The sequence below is a fragment of the Chelonia mydas genome, chromosome 2, assembly GCF_015237465.2.
Source record: "Chelonia mydas isolate rCheMyd1 chromosome 2, rCheMyd1.pri.v2, whole genome shotgun sequence".
Taxonomy (NCBI): Eukaryota; Metazoa; Chordata; order Testudines; family Cheloniidae; genus Chelonia; species Chelonia mydas.
The window spans coordinates 153158803-153177284 of NC_057850.1; the positions used below are offsets into that span (position 1 = coordinate 153158803).

The following is an 18482-nucleotide window of genomic DNA, read 5'->3' on the forward strand; positions in this document are numbered from 1 at the left end:
CTGATTTCTGGTAATCCCCGTCAGGCAATAGCACAGCCAGATGACAACTATACATCATTTGTAAAGCCACCCTTTAGACCTAGAGCCTGACATAGGGTTGTGTCCAATCTAAAACTGCCTCTATGACTGTTTGGCCATGTAGGGTTCAAGAGTTTTCTTGGCTATGCAATCACGGAGGCAGCACCTGGTTTCGAAGTGGAAGGTACTTCTTCCCTGAATGTGATCACACTGGCTGGTCCCCTTCCCAGGGACACTGTCACAGGCTCCACCCTGTACAACTGGCATTCGAGATTGTTGGGGGAATCTCCAGCCAAACTGGCTTTGCTTTTTCACTCTGACAGGTTGCCATTTTGAAGCTGCCACCACATCGGGCAATAAGGGAGGGTGGAAGATGCAGCCCCCTGCCTTGTGGGCTGAGGAAGACCTCGTATTCTTGATGATCTGCAAGAGGGTCTTTGTTTCCTACAGATTGTGATGCTGGCTGTGTTGCAGCACAAGGAAGTGAGGGGAGCATAGGGAACCCCCTTAGCATGGGCTACTGCATCACTAGTGGCAGCACAAGACTGTGAGTAGCCTCCATGTGGCTGCCACCTCCTGTGGATGTGGGCAAGGAATGGGCCAGGATGGCTGAACCATCACATTCGAGCAGGAGCAGAATGATGAACCAGGATCTTTACATTCCCTGTCTGTTCCTGGAGAAGTGCCACTATATGCTGCTCTGAGCATGGGGCATGAGGGAAAGCCACAACAGATCACCCCAGGAATACATATTTTGCAACGTCTTCATGGATATTAAAAATATCCCCAAAACAATTATTTTCAAAACATGAATACCTGCTTATTAATATAAACTCCTTAAATACTTTTGCACTTTGTGCCTTTTATAAAATGATAAACAAATTCACAAATCCACTCAGTACATTTCTTGCAGTTCATTAGTGCTGCAGGATTTCCATACTCTGATAAAATATCTGTGAACATCGTTACAGATAATGCAGTCAATATACATATACATTACGGTAAAAAAAGTAAAGCAAATATCAACTAATTAAATAATAAACCCCAAGAAAACCTAGTATGCACAGAGACTGGTTGCTACTTCACCAGTGGCATAGCAAATATCTAAATCAGTGATACTGATTACTTTGTTCTACACAGATTGGCAGTTAAAGATAATAACCAGATTATAATTTTGCTGAACTGAATATCCAGATTTAGGTGTTGGCAGGCGCCTGTGGTGCTCGGGATGGATTATATACAGCAAGCCAGCACAGGCAGCTCCCTGGGGAACTCCCACTATTTCATTCTGAGAAATACCTTAAACCATCCCAGTCTAGAAATCTGCTTCCCCTCTGAACTTTCACACACCTTCGAGCTCTCTCTCTTTAAATCCCAGAGTATATGGGGTTAAATTCTGGTCTGGTACACAAGTGAAAACCCAGAGAAATTCCAGTGACATCAATAAAGTTATTTCGAGTTTATATCTGTGTTGGGGAGATCATACTGTGACCTACCTCTGCAGCCCTACACTTCAGACTTCCACCAGCATAGCTATGTCGATCAAGGGTGTGAAGAGGTATAATTCCTGATCAACATTGCTGTGCCGGCAGAAGCCCATAATGTAGATGCAAATGTACTGGCAAAGCTGTGTTTTTAGTGGTATACCTTGTTTCACTTTTGGGGAGTGGCTTTATTACACTAGTACAAAGTGTAGTTTTGCTGGTATAGATGCATCCGCATTAGGTATGCTTTTACAGTAGGATTTCTCAAAACTGGGTGACTGGGCAACAAAATGGCAGATGAAGTTTAATGTTGATAAATGCGAAGTAATGCACACTGGAAAACATAATCCCAACTATAGATATAAAATGATGGGGTCTAAATTAGCTGTTACCACTCAAGAAAGAACTTGGAGTCATTGTGGATAGTTCTCTGAAAACATCCACTCAATGTGCAGCGGCAGTCAAAAAAGCAAACAGAATGCTGGGAATAATTAAGAAAAGGATAGATAATAGGACAAAAAATATCATGTTGTCTCTATATAAATCCATGGTATGCCCACATCTTGAATACTGTGTGCAGATGTGGTTGCCCCATCTCAAAAAAGATATATTGGAATTGGAAAAGGTTCAGAAAAGGGCAACAAAATTGATTAGGGGTATGGAACGGCTTCCGTATGAGGAGAGATTAATAAGACTGGGACTTTTCAGCTTGGAAAAGAGATGGCTAAGGGGAGATATGATTGAGGTCTATAAAATCATGACTGGTGTAGATTAAGTAGATAAGGAAGTGTTGTTTACTACTTCTCATAACACAAGAACTAGGGGTCACCAAATGAAGTTAATAGGCAGCAGGTTTAAAACAAATAAAAGGAAGTATTTGTTCACACAATGCACAGTCAACCCATGGAACTCCTTGCCAGAGGATATTGTGAAGGCCAAGACTATAACAGGGTTCAAAAAAGAACTAGATAAATTCATGGAGGATAGGTCCATCAATGGCTATTAGCCAGGATGGGCAGGGATGGTGTCCCTAGCCTCTGTTTGCCAGAAGCTGGGAATGAGCGACAGGGAATGGATCACTTGATGATTACCTGTTGTGTTCATTTCCTCTGGGGCACCTGGCACTGGCCACTGTCAGAAGACAAGATACTTGGCTAGATGGACCTTTCTTATGTTCTTATGACAGTACATTATGCGGCTATTTGTATAGCAATAAAGCACCCCTCATGTAGACATGGCCAAAGACCCAAGGAGACATATGGGAGTTACTGTAGGAGTGGCATAATTCACTTTATGCAGTGTTATTTGGGGGGGAAGTGGATATGTCTAGGCTAGGGAGTTACAGTGGTTGAAAGGTGGAGACTTCATTTGGAAAAGGTCTCCCCCAAAGTAGTTCCACATCTCTCTAATGTGGAAATTTTTTGCATCTGAAGCTTTGCACAGAAGACGCACCCTTCCCTTGGGTGGCCTTCTGGGCTTCAGGTTGGCTGGAAGACAGAGAAACGTATGCTATTCAGGAGGCTGTCAAGAGATGTTCTCCAGAGTGTGTGTCTGACAGAATATACCCATGTTCACATCCTATACACTATCATACGTCTTGTGAGATATCATTTAAAAACTCACAATTTGCTGATCAATAATACGGCAAAATGCATGTAGCAGCATTATATGTGAAGTTATAAATATAAACTGAGATCAGGACTAAAAGTATGTTTTCCACAGAAGTCTGGAGAGTAGCCTCAGAGACAAAGGGCAAGCTGATGACTCTGCCAGGAGTAAACAAGACTGATGGATCATTACCTGATAAGTGGCCATTCTTCTGCAGGAAAGGGGGTGGGAGCAAAAAGCTACATCTTAGCAAAGAAACAGTATGGAGTTCCCCTCCTCACAGACTGCGTGTCGGCTTGCTCTCAGCTGGAAACGCTTCTCAAAGCAGGGGACCAGATTATAAAAAGAAGGAGCAGACACCTCTCTCTCTCTTTCCCTGCCCATCACATTCTGTGCACATGAAGCGACAAAGGAAGCAGCCACTGGACTCTGAGGAAGGGGCCTGATCTAAAGAGTTCGGTCAGTAAGACTGCTGAAAGCATGTGGTGAGAAAACTTTGCTTTGAATCTAATACAGTTTGTTAAGTTGGGTACCAGTAAGCATTTTATCTTTATTTTTCTTGTAACCCATTTCTGACCTTTAGACCTCATTATTTGTTCATGGGGCAAGGTCATACTAATTTAGAATAAATCTCTGTATATTTTCAGGTCTACTTATAAGAATTGCAATCACACTCTCAGCAGAGCGGAATATGGAAAGCCCACTAGAAGCATCAGCAAGTCAGTCCAGATGCCTGGAGTTCGCAAGCAGGTGTATTTTGTATGCATACTTTAGTTTATATTCAGTATGAAAAATCTGTGATCTATATTTAATGCCTGTGCTTTCATTTTATTTATAGGTTTTTTAATCTAGAAATTATTACAAAATATTTTGTTCATACAAGGGTCTAGTGTATATGTGTCACTAACATTCTTTGAATCTGTAAATAAAAATAAAATGGGCAATATGACACTGAGATCTTGGGCAAAAGAACAGTAGACCAGATTCAGAGGTGGGTCTAGAGAATGTCTAAATTGGTTTAACATACACCTTCTTCCCACCTTTTCACAGTTTGTTAGATCAACTGATACTCCCTTTCATTCACACAATGATAAATGCGTATAAGTAGGTCTAGGGGAGTGGTCACAGAATGAAAGTGAGGCTAAGGAAGACAATTACGCTACTACTTCATCTTTAAATTTAGTCTTCTCTCTTGACGCTGCTAATAAATAGATTTATATAAATTTTAATGTCCAAGAGTCATGTTCAGTAGCAGACAAATTTGCTTCTGACACAGGGCTATCCGCTTTTGTCACCAAGATGACAAAGTCTGAGGTAAGGTTAAACAGACTACATTTTCCATTACATCTTGCCAGTAATTTTTGAAGAAAATATTGTTTTTGAAACTCTTCCAAGAATTGAGAAGACTAATGCTATCTTTGATCATAAGTTTATGTCACTTTTTGGATGTTTTCTGTTCTGTCGCATTTCACAGTGATTAATGTGCTGCTAGTCAAGCTCTTTTGATTATTGCTGTCTGTGACATTTCTTCCGAGAGATCAAATTAATTTTTCAAAATCTATTACAATATTTTCAAGGATTCTGTCCCTTCCCTACACATGCTTAGTAAGTGATGTTATGCTGGGCATTCCTATGAAAAGCTGAACTTTTCTCTGATGCACATACCTCTGCTATTATTTTAAAAATACGTACAAATAAGAATTTGAACAACTTTCCAATCTAGAAAAGCACAATGAAAAGGCAAAACTGGAGTGCAGCCTGGCCAGCCTCCTCCCTGTTCAAAGCAGTTAAATAATCAGTGTGATTGGTAGCAGCGCTCATACTCCAAGCACGTCTGCTGTCGTTCACTTTGATCAAGTGGCAGGAGATTTGAGCAATCGGACTGGTTAATGCTAAGTGACAGCCATTCATAGTACACAACAAAGCGCATCCCATTGTGCCTTACTGCACTATCCTAGGCCGTAACTGCTACATTCCCCTTGCCTCCAAACAGACTCAAAATGTATCAATAACATCAATAGAAAATGCCTAACAATGTGTAAATATCTATTTCAGAAATGAAGAAATAACCTCAACATTTCTTTCCCCCTTAAAATCCAGCCCCAAAACTGAATGGAAAAGTACACTTGCATGAAAGCTTGCTATCTGACTAGGAATTTATTATTTGTTTTTAATGTGTTTTGTCCCAGGACAACCAGAATCTCAGATTTGTTTGCCTGGCATGAAAAAATCATCACCACCACCATCACCACCACTTACTTACATTGCAGTAGCCCCTTGGAGCCCCAGACAGGGACCAAGACCCCATTGTGCTCAGTGCTGAACAAAGACAGAACAAGAGCATCCCTGCCCCAAATTGCTTATGGTTGTCCTGGTTTTTGTTTTTTGTAGTGAAACTAAATTTATATTTTTAATTATTCTACTGGCTCCTCACTGTCTGTTTGAAAGTTCATTTGAAGAGTAGTTCAGCCTACGAATAAACCGAGGAGGGGCAAAGACCTAAGATTGGCATCTGCCCTACTGAGGGTACTATGTAATCTAAAGTGACCAGGAACATGTACGCTGGAAGGGTCAGGCAGAGGGGAAAGCATTAGGGTTGCCAGTTTTGGTTGGACATATCCCTGGAGGTTTCATCACATGACATCATTTTAATTAAAGGTTAATCTTTAATTCCTGGAGAGTCCAGGACAAGCCTGGAGGGCTGGCTACCCTAGAAAGCATGGGAGAAGCAGGCTGGGGTTAAGGATTCTGAAAGCAGCCTCCAGAGCAGGGGTGGGCAAACTTTTTGGCCCGAGGGCCGCACCGGGGTGCGAAACGGTATGGAGGGCGGGGTAGGGAAGGCTGTGCCTCCCCATACAGCCTGGCCCCCGCCCCCTATCCACCCCTCCCACTTCCTGCCCCCTGACTGCTCCCCTCACGACCCCTGATCCATCCAACCGCCTCCCACCCCCCGGGGATCCCATCCCCTATCTAACCGCCCCCCCCCGCTCCCTGTCCCCTGACTGCCCCCCGGGACCCCTCCCCCCCATCGCCGCGCGTGCCGTCGCCGCCCCCTTACCATGCCGCTCAGCGCGGCAGGAGCTCGCAGCCTGGCTGCCCGCGCGGCCAGGGAACGGCGGGGCCGGGGGCGAGCCTCCCCGGCCGGGAGCGCAGGAGCCGGGCAGGGCGGTCCGTTTGCCCCGCTCTGCTCCAGCGGGTAGGGCAGGCCAGCGCGCCGGGTGCGACAGGGGGCAGCTGCAGCCTGGGTGAGCCTGACTCAGCCAGGAGGAGGATGGAGAAGTAGGAACTGTCTGAGAGCCGGGCTGCGAGAGCGGCACAGGGCAGAAGCAGCTACACCGTCACACGCTGGGAGCGAGCGAGAGCAAGGGGCATCACTGGAAAGGGACTGCCGTGATCCGCAGAGTCAGCGCTGAGGGGGATGGGGGTAGGCACCAGAGGCGTGAGCGGTCTGAGACCCTGCAGGGAATCGAGGCAGCGGACGCTGAGCGAAAGAACAGCCCGAGGCCAGGTGTGGGGCAGCTGAGCCGTCACTCGCTGAGGAACAGCGTAGGAGAAGGGCTGACAGGGATTAGAGGAATGAAGGCAAAGGGAAGTAAGACAGGGTCACTTCAGCCTCATCCACTTAAAAGTATCTAATCAGCTGTTTGCATTCCCATCAAGCCAAGTATCATGAGCCGAGAGAAAGGAAGCAGAGACCTAGAGACTTTTAGACCATCTTTCTCCCTCAAGTATGCACCCGATGAAGTGCAGCAGGGAGAAACTCATCACAATTAAAAGTGAATTTGTCCACTGTCTGCACAGAGCTAAAAGTGGTTATTTTGTCACATTGCATATTCCAGCCAGTTCAATATGTCGTGTAGGGTTTTCAAAAGGGCAGAAAGTGCTAACTCTCATACAAGCCCTCAAGATTATGGCGGGAATCCCTGTATCCTGAAACTGCTTTATTCTTTCTACTGCAGTCGTGCCTAGATCATGGACCAGAACCCCACTGTACTTGGTGCTGTACAAACAGAACAAAACTGAAGGGAAAAAACGTAGTTAGAGTATGAGAACCGATTACATTTGAAATAAGAGCTAGGTCAGCAAACTTGTTTTGTTTTTTCAAAGACTATGCTGCAAAGAGAGCTACCAGTGTTAGCATGACACTAAGGCTATGTCTGCTCAGCCCCGCAGTTCGGACTCTGAGGTTGTGAACTGCAGTGCCCAAAGTACTACGCTGTAAAACCTATGTGAATGCTGCTGGCACAAACTGAGATTCCTTGTTTGCATTAATGGAATCCTGCTACCCATATTGTGGGGCACTGTAGACAAGCCCTTAGGAAGACCTTTCCCACCAATACCATTCCCTGAACAAATATCCATTCTATTCTGATCTCAATACTTGGTGGTATTTCAATGACAAAGCTTATGCTAGTGAACTGAAGGTGTGTTTGCGGTAGTGTCCATACATGCAGAAACGGTTTTTAGTGGCAAAGACCACAAGAAGAATGTGCTATGAATTTGAGATTTACTGCTGTATATACAGCATTTTATGAAGAAGAAAAGCTTGTTCACTTTCTGAACTGTATAAAAAAGAATTTCAATAGTGATTTCAAATACATTTCAAACCTTTACTTTCTACAGCCCACTAAGATGTTGTCTTTTCCTTATCATTTAATTTACATGGTAAATATGTACTAAAGATTATTGAAAGAGTTTCTTGTACATTTTACTGTAATAGCTATATCCAGGCAGCAAACTGGTATCTCACTGCATATATACTCAAAAAGAAAAGGAGTACTTGTGGCACCTTAGAGACTAACCAATTTATTTGAGCATAAGCTTTCGTGAGCTACAGCTCACTTCATCGGATGCATACTGTGGAAAGTGTAGAAGATCTTTTTATACACACAAAGCATGACAAAATGGGTGTTTACCCCACAAAAGGTTTTCTCTCTCCCCACCCCACCCTCCTGCTGGTAATAGCTTATCTAAAGTGATCACTCTCCTTATAATGTATATGATAATCAAGTTGGGCCATTTCCAGCACAAATCCAGGTTTTCTCCCCCCTCCTCCCCCCCACAAACCCACTCTCCTGTTGGTAATAGCTTATCTAAAGTGATCACTCTCCTTACAATGTGTATGATAATCAAGGTGGGCCATTTCCAGAAACCTGCATATATACTGTAGACTTATATAGATCATTGGATTTTCTTTTCATGTACTTTATCACAGTAAAGTTTAACAATACCAGCACAAAATAATAAAGGCTTTGCCACATGAAAATTGCTCAACATAGCTGACTAGATGGAAATCTTTCATATGACTGGCTGAACAACGTATTCAGTCCGCATCCAAGAGCAGTAAAGTGACTGTCAGAATTTGACATCAATAGTTGTAAAATAAGCAATGGACCACATTTAATCCTGGCATGACTCTATTGACTACAGTGGAGTTACACTCAGGAATACGCAGAACCATCTGGGGCCAGGATTTGTGTGTCCATAAAAACTTCAATTTATGCCACCTTTGTGGTGTCTGGTTCCTGGGCTCCATGTGCTCTACTCTGGTCTCCCAGGCTAAGTTAAAGTAGCCTGAAGGTTTCTCTAACTGGCATTGGATGCCAATCACTTAAGAGGTTGAGATCAATACCAGGGACCAAGAGGTGACAGGGAAGCGCGAGCCATACTCCATTTTTCCCCCCAACACCCCCCTCTGCTGGGCTGCACCAATTGTTACATTGACTCTATCGCACCAGAGCGCCCCCCGCATGGTACGGGTGATCCTTCCAAAGCTTTCATGCTGCTTTGCCCAAAATCTGTACTGTTATCTTTGCAGCAAACTGGATTTGACTTTACTCACATCATGTAGCGAACTCCCAGGAGAGTAATCACCTTGAAGTCAGTGGGATCACTGGTGTAATAAAGAAAAGACAGAGTGGTAAAACTGTGCCCCAATTATACAGTAAGCTAAAATTACTGGGGCCAGATTCTACTCTCATTTTCTCAGTGTAAATCCAGAGGTGACCCCCTGGGCTTTAAGCTGCAGTAGCAGAGCACAATCTGGTCTTTTGTTGTAACATCTGTTTTAAAAATAAATCTTCTATTTGGTAGTGCTAATTAATGCTAATACTAATTGTAGCTATATCTAGTAAACTTATTTCTCTATCTCCCTCTGTATCTCAGAATAGTGATCCCTTAAAGAATTATGAGGTAATTGGCAAACTAGGAAGATTTCAATGATGAAAACCTTCAGAAACCTATAACCCATTAATACGCCTGTCACCAGCGTAAATAAGAAAAGAGTGTAAAGCAAGCTGTCACGTATCTTCAGACCAAGCTTTGTATCCCTGTATTTATCTATCAAAAAGTGTCTCCATTGCTTGGACTTTTGCTTCTCTATTAGCAGTTTGAGCATTGAGAGCCAGCAGGGGAGGAGACTAAAAATAATTGGGCAAGGAGACTGGGACTGGGAAAAGGGTATGGGGAGCAGAGATTGTGACTGGCTGGGCAAGGAGATTACATTATAATTACTAAGCCCTCAAAATAGCTTTTTAAATGAAAGATCATACATGTTTTTTTTTCCAATTGAAATATTCTCTTTTAAATATTTGATTCACTCCAAACCTGAAAGAGGGTAGAGAAAATACAACCCCCCCCCCCCAACAAAGAATAAAACTGCTGGAGGGCTTTTGTGGGGTGAAGAAATCTATTTCTTTACTACCTTAAAAACGGCAATAAAGTAAATATATATTTATTTATGTCATAACAAATGTAGAAGTCAGCCGGGCTAGGCAGTGACTCCATCATGTGCTTTCAGGCAGGGGTCTTGAGTTCAGCTCACTCTTCCTGGGAGTGGCAGCCCCACCTCATCATGCAGTCTAGACCAATCTCTGGCCAACACACACAGGGCTGCTGATGTGGTTTGGAGTGAGCTTTATCATTCAGCCCTTTTGGTCACAGTTTAAAACCTTTGAGAGTGGCATGAGGATATTCACCCAAATGTATATATGGTAGTTGGAAAGAATTCTCTTTTGTCTATCAGTGTACTGTCAAGAGAAAGAATGGGCTAGTGATTAGGGAACTAGTCTAGCATTTGGGAGACCTGTATTAAGTTCCTGCTCCACCATAGATTTCCTTTGTGGCCATGAGTTTGTCACTGTGGTCAATATTTTCACAGCTACTTAGGCACGAACAGATACAGGTAGATATCTAGTCAGATTTTCAAAAATTGCTTAGCTGCTTTTGAAAATCCCACTAGGTGCCTATTTGCAGCGTTAAGCACCTAAATGTTTTTTAAAATCTAGCCCTCTGTGCCTGAATTCCCATCTGTAAAACAAGGATAATATCACATCCCTAGCCCACAGGGGCATTGTGAGGATAAATGCATTAAAGATTATGAGGCACTCAGATACTATAGCAATGGGCCCATAAAAGTACCTAAAAGATAAGGTATATTTGCATTGCAATTAGACACCTGTGGCTCGCCAATGCCAGCTGACTTGGGCTCACAGGTTCTCAGAATAAGGAATTGTTTAACTGTAGTGTAGATGTTGAGGCTCAGGCTGCAGCCTGAGCTCTGGGACCCTCCAACCTTGCAGGATCCTGGAACTTGGGCTCCAGCCCAAGCCCAGATGTCTACACCACAATTAAACTGTCCCTTAGCCTGAACCATGAGCCTGAGTCAGCTGGCACCGGCCACCCGCAGGTGTCTAAATGCACTGTAGAGATACCCATAGTAGTTTCCAATAATAAAAAAATAGGTTTGCATTACTTGAGTACAAGTTTGTAGGCTTGAAACTGGACATGATAAAAAACCCTCTTTCTTGATTATTAACTATTATAAAATGTGTCATATCTATCCATAATTTGGAAATGAGTATAACTCCAAGTCCCAGATCAAAACAAACCCCCATCTCTGAGTATAACTGAAATCAAAACCTGCATCTAAATCTGGTAGCTGGCTTAAGCCTCTCTCTAAAAATAAACCTTCCATTAAATCATTTAATGAATGTTTTATCAGAGTTGTACTTATAAGGAATCTGAAAGAAAACTGTAAAGAATTTGCTGTGTTTCAACACGTGAAGAGGTTTTTTGCTCTGCTGTCCACCTAAATGTAAGACTGTGAACTCTCTCTAGTTTTATTACTGGCATTATTGTAAACAAAATAGCATAGCCATTTTCTGTGAAAGAGGAATTCTTTTGCTATTTTGGAGTAAGCTAATAGCAAGCCAAAGTACAAAAAAGTCTAAGGTTGTGGTTAAACGATGGGTAGGTTTAATACTCTGAAAAGTGACTCCACAAAAATAGCTTTTGGAAGCTTTATGTTCATTATCTCACTGGTTTCCAGAGCAAACATATTCAGCTTGGTGGTAAAAAAAGATGTTTTTTCAAACTGCCTTTGCAGCAAAAAAAACAACCAGGGATCTGAAAATCAAGCTGCTCTCTTTCCATCTTGTGCATCATTACCAGTAATAAAGGTCAAATTATATCTCAGTGACATCTTGCAATTCCATTTCCCTATGTGAGTTTCTAAAAGCACAACCAGCTCTCTAATTCTAATTTAGTAAACAGTTCCATTGATGATGCACAATCAAAAAAAACAGAGTCCAACTAATTCTCTCAACTATGTTGATGCTGCAGGGCTAATGGGGTAAAAATTAGTAAAAACCCCAAACCCTGATTTTTTGTCACGAAAGGCTGTACGCGTGACTTTGAATATACACAAGGAGCAGATCTGTTAAACAGGATGCCACTGACACTTTTCAGAGTAGAACTACCATCACCACGAGTTTATTGTTATCTTTTCTTAGCCCAGTTGCCCATGCCAGACTGGGTGTGCTGGGATTTTATTTTTACACCCATTTTTGCCAGATTGATAGTAGCCAACCGTGGTTACCATTTCACAGTGTGTGTGAACGAACAGGTAATTGCATGCCAGTTTCAGGTAGACAGTTGTCCACATACAATAAACTCCATCCAATGGACACTACTTGGCATCCTTTAGGCAGCCCAAGCAGAGTGCCTTCACCTTTTAATGCCGTCACCTTCTGCTGTGGTCCCTCTGAGTTAGAGTTGAAGTCTGTCTCTCCTGAATATATTCTGTCGATAGAGACATGCTCTATTCAGGCCTATCAATCTACCACCTTCCATAATCACTGACATTTATTTTTAAAAGAGAAACTGTAAAATCCTTCATAAACACTTGAAACAAAATTAGGTTTCAGCAACGTTTATGAACAAGCAGCTCTTCTCTGGCAAAGCTCCTCACTCTCTTCATTAAGTTAAAAGGTATTTTATTATTACTTAATTTTTTAACATTGGGACTTCAATAGTTTAAATGGCTCAGCATCGCAGAAGACAGTGGCCCAGAGAAGTAGCCGCTTAAGCTTTGAAAGTGGAACACACTAAAGGCACTAATCATTTGCATTTATGCCAGGCATCTTCCATCCTGCAGTCCCCAGGCATGTTTTACACATGCAAAACTCCATTCAAATTCAATGGCAGTGACACACGCATTAAAGATGCAAGACTGGGTTGAAACTGTAGCTCAAAGACATGTCTTGTTACTGGTATTCTTCTGCCTTTTGAGTATCTGTAGAAGGGTCACTCACCAGTCAATGCGCCACCTCATGGCGGGGCATAGTGTAGTAGCCTTTTCAACTCCAGTACCCACTGTCAACAGCCACTCCAATTCTGTGGTGGTTCGACCGCTCTCCCCAATCAACCCTCCAGCCAGGTTGTTTAAAATTCCATCCTTTTTGAGGTAATAAAGAATCCAGTGACCTTATGTCTGGTCTTCAGCTCCACTCTGGGCTCAACAGTCCTTGCTCGCTTGTGTCAGGAGGGCTTTATATCCCCTTTCTTGGAATCAAGGAGAGGAACTCAGGTGCTCCCTCACCTCTGGGTTCCAGCCCAGGACCCTGTAGTAAACGAAGATCTGCTTCCTGCTGCTTCCCTGGGCCACTTCCTACCTTCATGTGCCTCCAGGCCCCTCTCAAAGAACAGTTTGTCCCAATGTTTTGTCCTTGGGAGGTCCCGGCTCCTTGCACTGCATCCCTCCAGATAGCAAGCAGTGCAAAGTCTTCTATAGCAGCGGTTCTCAAAGTCGGTCCGCCGCTTGTTCAGGGAAAGCCCCTTGCGGTCCGGACCAGTTTGTTTACCTGCCACGTCCGCAGGTTCGGCCAATCGCAGCTTCCACTGGTTACAGTTCGCCGCACCAGGCCAATGGGGGCTGCGGGAAGGGCAGCCAGCACGTCCCTTGGCCCACGCCGCTTCCCGCAGCCCTCATTGGCCTGGAGCAGCGAACTGCAGCCAGTGGGAGCTGCAACTGGCCGAACCTGCGGACGCGGCAGGTAAACAAACCAGTCCGGCTCACCAGGGGCTTTCCCTGAACAAGCGGCAGACCGGCTTTGAGAGCCACTGCTCTAGAGGCTCCTCAGCAGCAGCAGGAACCCATTGTATGAGCAGCAGCCTTTTATCCCAGCAGTTCCTGATCAAATACTTAGCCACAGGTGGGAAGTAGCAGCTCTCTCTCTCTCTCTCTGTAGCAGCGTCGGGTCTAAACACACCCAGTGAGATACTGTGATGGGATTTATTGGGTGCATCACCTGAGAACTTTGGCATCTCTAGACCAGAGATTACCTTACTTTGCCCATCCTTCTCCCTCCGTACTAGTTGCACCCGTTTCCAGGTCATCCTACCAATAGGTCATGCAAACTGGCCTAGCAAGTCTACTATAATTGTGAGAGAGACAAAGACCCACCAAACATAAGCAACTTTCTCCAAGAGCTGGCCCATACTACTCACATCACCACACTGCAACAAGAAATAAATCCGGAACAACTAGAAAAAATCTAATTCTTATTCCCTGCACCATCAGCCACTAACAGCCCCAGACCAGAAACCAAACGGCACCAAATTCAAAATTCTGTTGGTGAATGCGAGATCAAACAAAACTATCACCATCCATGACCTGCTCTCAGCCATTCCTCTGCAGAATTCCACCAACCCGAGTTGCTCACCTTACACTGTAATGTCATTCAGCTCCCCATGCATCAAGAATTGTCAAGGGAGGTGAAGAAACAGGTAAAGCTGTGGAAGAATAAATCTCTCAGATGCAAGAGGCATGCAACCCCCTTGATGCCATAGAAAGCTTCCTGTAAGACTTGATTGAGCTAGTCTTCTGCTACTAGAAATTCTCAAACTCCCAACACCCACAAAGACAACCCTGTGACGGGTTAGGTCACAGAAACCGCCTTGGGACTGCCACCTGATGTGCTGAGACTACCTCTAAGCCCGTTTTCCCTGGCAGCTTGAGACTTCAGTACCCTGCCTGGTTGTGCCAGACGCTAGCCTGCTACAAACACAGGCCCAAGTCTGAACCACATTCCTCAAAAGCTGCAGGCTTAACTGAAAACAGCTTAAGAAGTGCTCCTGTCTCCAACACCCAGATACCCAGTTCCCAATGGGATCCAAACCCCAAATAAAGCTTATACAGGGTAAACTCATAAATTGTTCACCTTCTATAACACTGATAGAGAGATATGCTGTTTTCTCCCCCAGGTATTACTACTTGCTCTGGGTTAATTAATAAGTAAAAAGTGATTTTATTAAATATAAAAAGTAGGATTTAAGTGGTTCCAAGTAATAACAGACAGAACAAAGTAAATTACCAAGCAAAATAAAACAAAAACACACAAGTCTAAGCTTAATACAGTAAGAAACTAAATGCAGGTAAATCTCACCCTCAGAGATGTTCCAATAAGCTTCTTTTACAGACTAGACTTCCTCCTTGTCTGGGTCCAGCAATCATCCACACCCCCGTAGTTACTGTCCTTTGTTTCAGTTTCTTTCAGGCATTTCTTTGGGGTGGAGAGGCTATCTCTTGAGCCAGCTGAAGACAAAATGGAAGGGTTTCCCAGGGCCTTATACAGTCTCTCTCTTGTGGGTGGAAACCCTTGTGTTCTCCTGTGCAGAATCACGGCTACAAGATGGAGTTTTGGAGTCACATGGGCAAGTTATACGTCCATGCATGACTCAGTTCTTTATAGGCTGATGCCATTGTTTACATGTTAGTTTGAACGATCCCAGGAAAGCTCAGATGTGGATTGGTGTCTCTCAAGGTCCATTGTTAGCTAAGTACTCCCAGTTACTTGAATAACCCCTTCACACTATGTTGACCAAATCTGTCTTATGTGCTTTCTACAGCAAACACTTTAAATACAAGCATAGAGCCAACGCTCATAACTTCAGATATAAAAATGATACATGCATACAAATAGGATGAATACATTCAGTAGAATATAACCTTTGCGAAGATATGTTGCATGGCATATCTAGCATAAAACATATTCCAGTTATGACATATTTACACTCATAAGCATATTTCTATAAAGCATTATGGGGTGCAATGTCACAAACCCGTGCAGTAAACTGGGCCAGAATCTCATGTTTACCATGAAAACTTTGGGACTAGCCCTTGCAATCATCACAGTGATCCATGAAACTGGCCATGCTACTGGATCTAGTTTTTAGTGCAGGAACCAAGAATCACCTTCACCAAAGGGAAGCCAGTTCTTTCCTCCCCATTTTCCTAAGAAGGACCAACTATATGATTCTGTCTGTGAAAACTCATGGGCTCAGTCAGCTTCCAAAACTTCATGCCCTTCCCCCAGGTAAACTGATGACTATTTTACATATTGGCAACTATCAAAGTTTTCCTCCATCTGCCATGAAATCTGCCCTATACACAATACAGACCCGCCACTAAACATTTTGTTCTCAACCTAGTGTGATGGGGAGAGTGAAGATTATAGTACCATATAATGAATTAGAATTCACCTACTCAGCATTTCCTGTGGCAAATGGCCACAGTCTCTGTCCCATAAGTGAGATCTGGGAGGGGAGACAAGGGAAGAGTTAAGATTGGTTCTGGGATCTTACCTATGATTTCCCTGAACATCCAGGATTTAAATTTTTTTTATGTTTGCTTTAAAGGGCAATAAGTTCTCAAATCCAACTCTATTATCAAAGGGTTTCATTTTTTGTCTGTGAATATAAAAAGGATTTCAGTCAACACATTTTATTTCTGATTTCACATGTAAGTGGTAACAACCACTCTTCAACTAGAAAGGGCAGTGTTCACAGCTACATGTTTTATTTAAATAGTCCTTACTTTGTTTCTTCTACATAGACACCAGATGGAAGGAGAAAATAGGGAGCTTATTTTTCTACAGTAAGCTCTTTAGGCCAAGAAGAAAGTTAGATACAGCAAGAGCTGCTGCTAACTGTTGTTCCCTTTCATTATACATGATTCTTGACTGTTCATTTTATGAATGAGTTGCAAGGTATTTCATTAGTGATTGTCAGTGTTATGCTATGCAAACATACATTATTAGTAAGACAATGCTCAAATACTGAGCATCAATAAGGCCTCTAACATTTACATTATTAAACACATTAATTCCTGTAGAAAGTCTGACATATTAGGACTACTTTCCCCCAAGGAATTTTGAACTAGTATGTATCCTTAACAACACTTTATATGGAATATCCAGAAATAAAATCGGTGTTTTTGGATCACAATTGTAACCTTCACTGCAGTGCAAATGTGTCCCAAGTTTTGCAGCAGAGTGGAGATCCTAAAGCCACCTCACAACCAAGAAGGACCAAGTAGAAATTCAGATACTGCCTTTGGCTACCCAGTACCTGATCTTGCCACACCTATTTGCACAAGCAGTCCTTACTAATGCAAGTAGACTCAGTGAACTCACTGCTACTACAAACGGTTTCATGAAGGTAGTGTGTCCTGCTTCTCTTAGTATGGTAGTATTTCTTTGAACTCAACAGGAGCAACCACCACCATAAAAAATCACATATTTCAAAGGAAAAAAGCTGAAATATCAAGTTAATCAATGTTCCGTGAGAATCACAACAAACTTGCTTCCCAGTCCACTGAGCAATAGGAGGCGGATTTGGAATTTAGAATTTGTTACCATATCGATAGCTGCACAGGGGGAAAGTGGCAGGGCATCACCAGAGCACAGCACAGCGAAAGGGTTCCAATTTCCTTTAAGGAAGGAGGGCATGATTGTCAGAATTTCTGGATCTTTGGACAGACCTGCCCTATCAGTTAACAGATATTGAGATGTAGATAGATTTAAAATACTGTTACAGTGAAGCACCATTTTTTGCCATCAAAAGTAGCCAATGCTGCCTAGGGGAATATTCTTCTAGGTCCCTTCGGGGGCAGTCACTCTGGTGTCCACTTCACAGCTGCTGTTCTTCACACCTGGTTAATGCTGAGATTCAAGAAGGGTTCTCTTCAATGGTTCCCACTGGGCTGCAGGTTCTCAATTGTGATAATTTTTTAAAAATCCTGTTCAAATCCAAAGCTCTGCTGGACATCATATGGCACCATGCCAAGTGGAGCTTGTAGAGCCAGTTATTAAAGATGTCCCAATTCTGCAACACTTGCTTTCAGAAATATGCCCATTTACTTCATTATACAGTAGTCAGGTACTTAGGGAGAGTAAGCAATGAGCAATGAAAACAAGCTTGCTTTGGTTTGGGTGCAGAAAAATCTTTATTCAGAAAGGAAGTGACAAGAAGGTAAGAAAACAGGAGTTCTTAATAAATGACAAGCTGCATGTCCCTGCTTGATGTAATAATGGTTTGAAAGACTTCATGCTGCTTTCTGAGAGGGAAAACAAGTAAGGAAAGCCTTTTTACAACTGAATTTCAAGTCAAGGTGTGTAAAGAGGAAGGAAAAATGGGTGCAGGGCATCCAAGGGAGAAAGTTGCTCCTGACATAGTTAAAAAAAATTAAGTATTACGCTCAGGATTTTTCATTATTTATACTGTAATTCCATGACTATTGACATTTTTGCTGCAACAAATTAATTTTTCAAAGGGCCAAACCTACTTGCCTTGACTTCATTAGGACTATTAGTGTAAATAAGATGGGGAGCATTTGACACACAATTTAATCACAGCAAGCTTAGAGCCATAGATATGATACAATATATTTGTCCAACTTGCTGTTCAAATAAGATGATGGTAAAGTGGCTACTTGGCGGGGGGGGGGGGGGAACAAACAATATGGTCTTGAGCTGAGTTCCATCTGCATAAGAGTGTGTTTAGTATGTTTGCATCAACAAAATGAATATGGTGATGGTGCAAGAAAGTATAAAGCTTGCTAATACTCCACAAAACTGAATAAATATGATTTTAATCTGCATTGGAAACCAAATATTTTTTCACTTCAGACGCAGCTCCATATGTATACTCTGATAAACTCTGCAAGCTATACTATCTAATCTTAACTCAATTTTTGTTGTATAGTAATCTTCAACCTGTGATGGAATGTTTTATTTGTTGAACACCTGCATA

The 18482-nt window shown here is 42.8% G+C and overlaps 1 protein-coding gene across 21 annotated transcripts in view; it reads right to left on the bottom strand.

The window, feature by feature from the left end:
- Positions 1-18482, bottom strand: part of LOC102943985 (poly(rC)-binding protein 3) — a 703847-nt gene that overhangs the window by 310834 nt on the left and 374531 nt on the right. For 3 of the 21 annotated variants that reach the window (XM_037889899.2, XM_037889900.2, XM_043540387.1), the window contains one exon: positions 8953-9003. The exons of the other annotated variants lie outside the window; for them this stretch is intronic. The gene's annotated coding sequence lies outside the window, so the exon portion shown is untranslated. The remainder of the gene's footprint in view (positions 1-8952; positions 9004-18482) is intronic. 21 annotated transcript variants of the gene reach the window in all.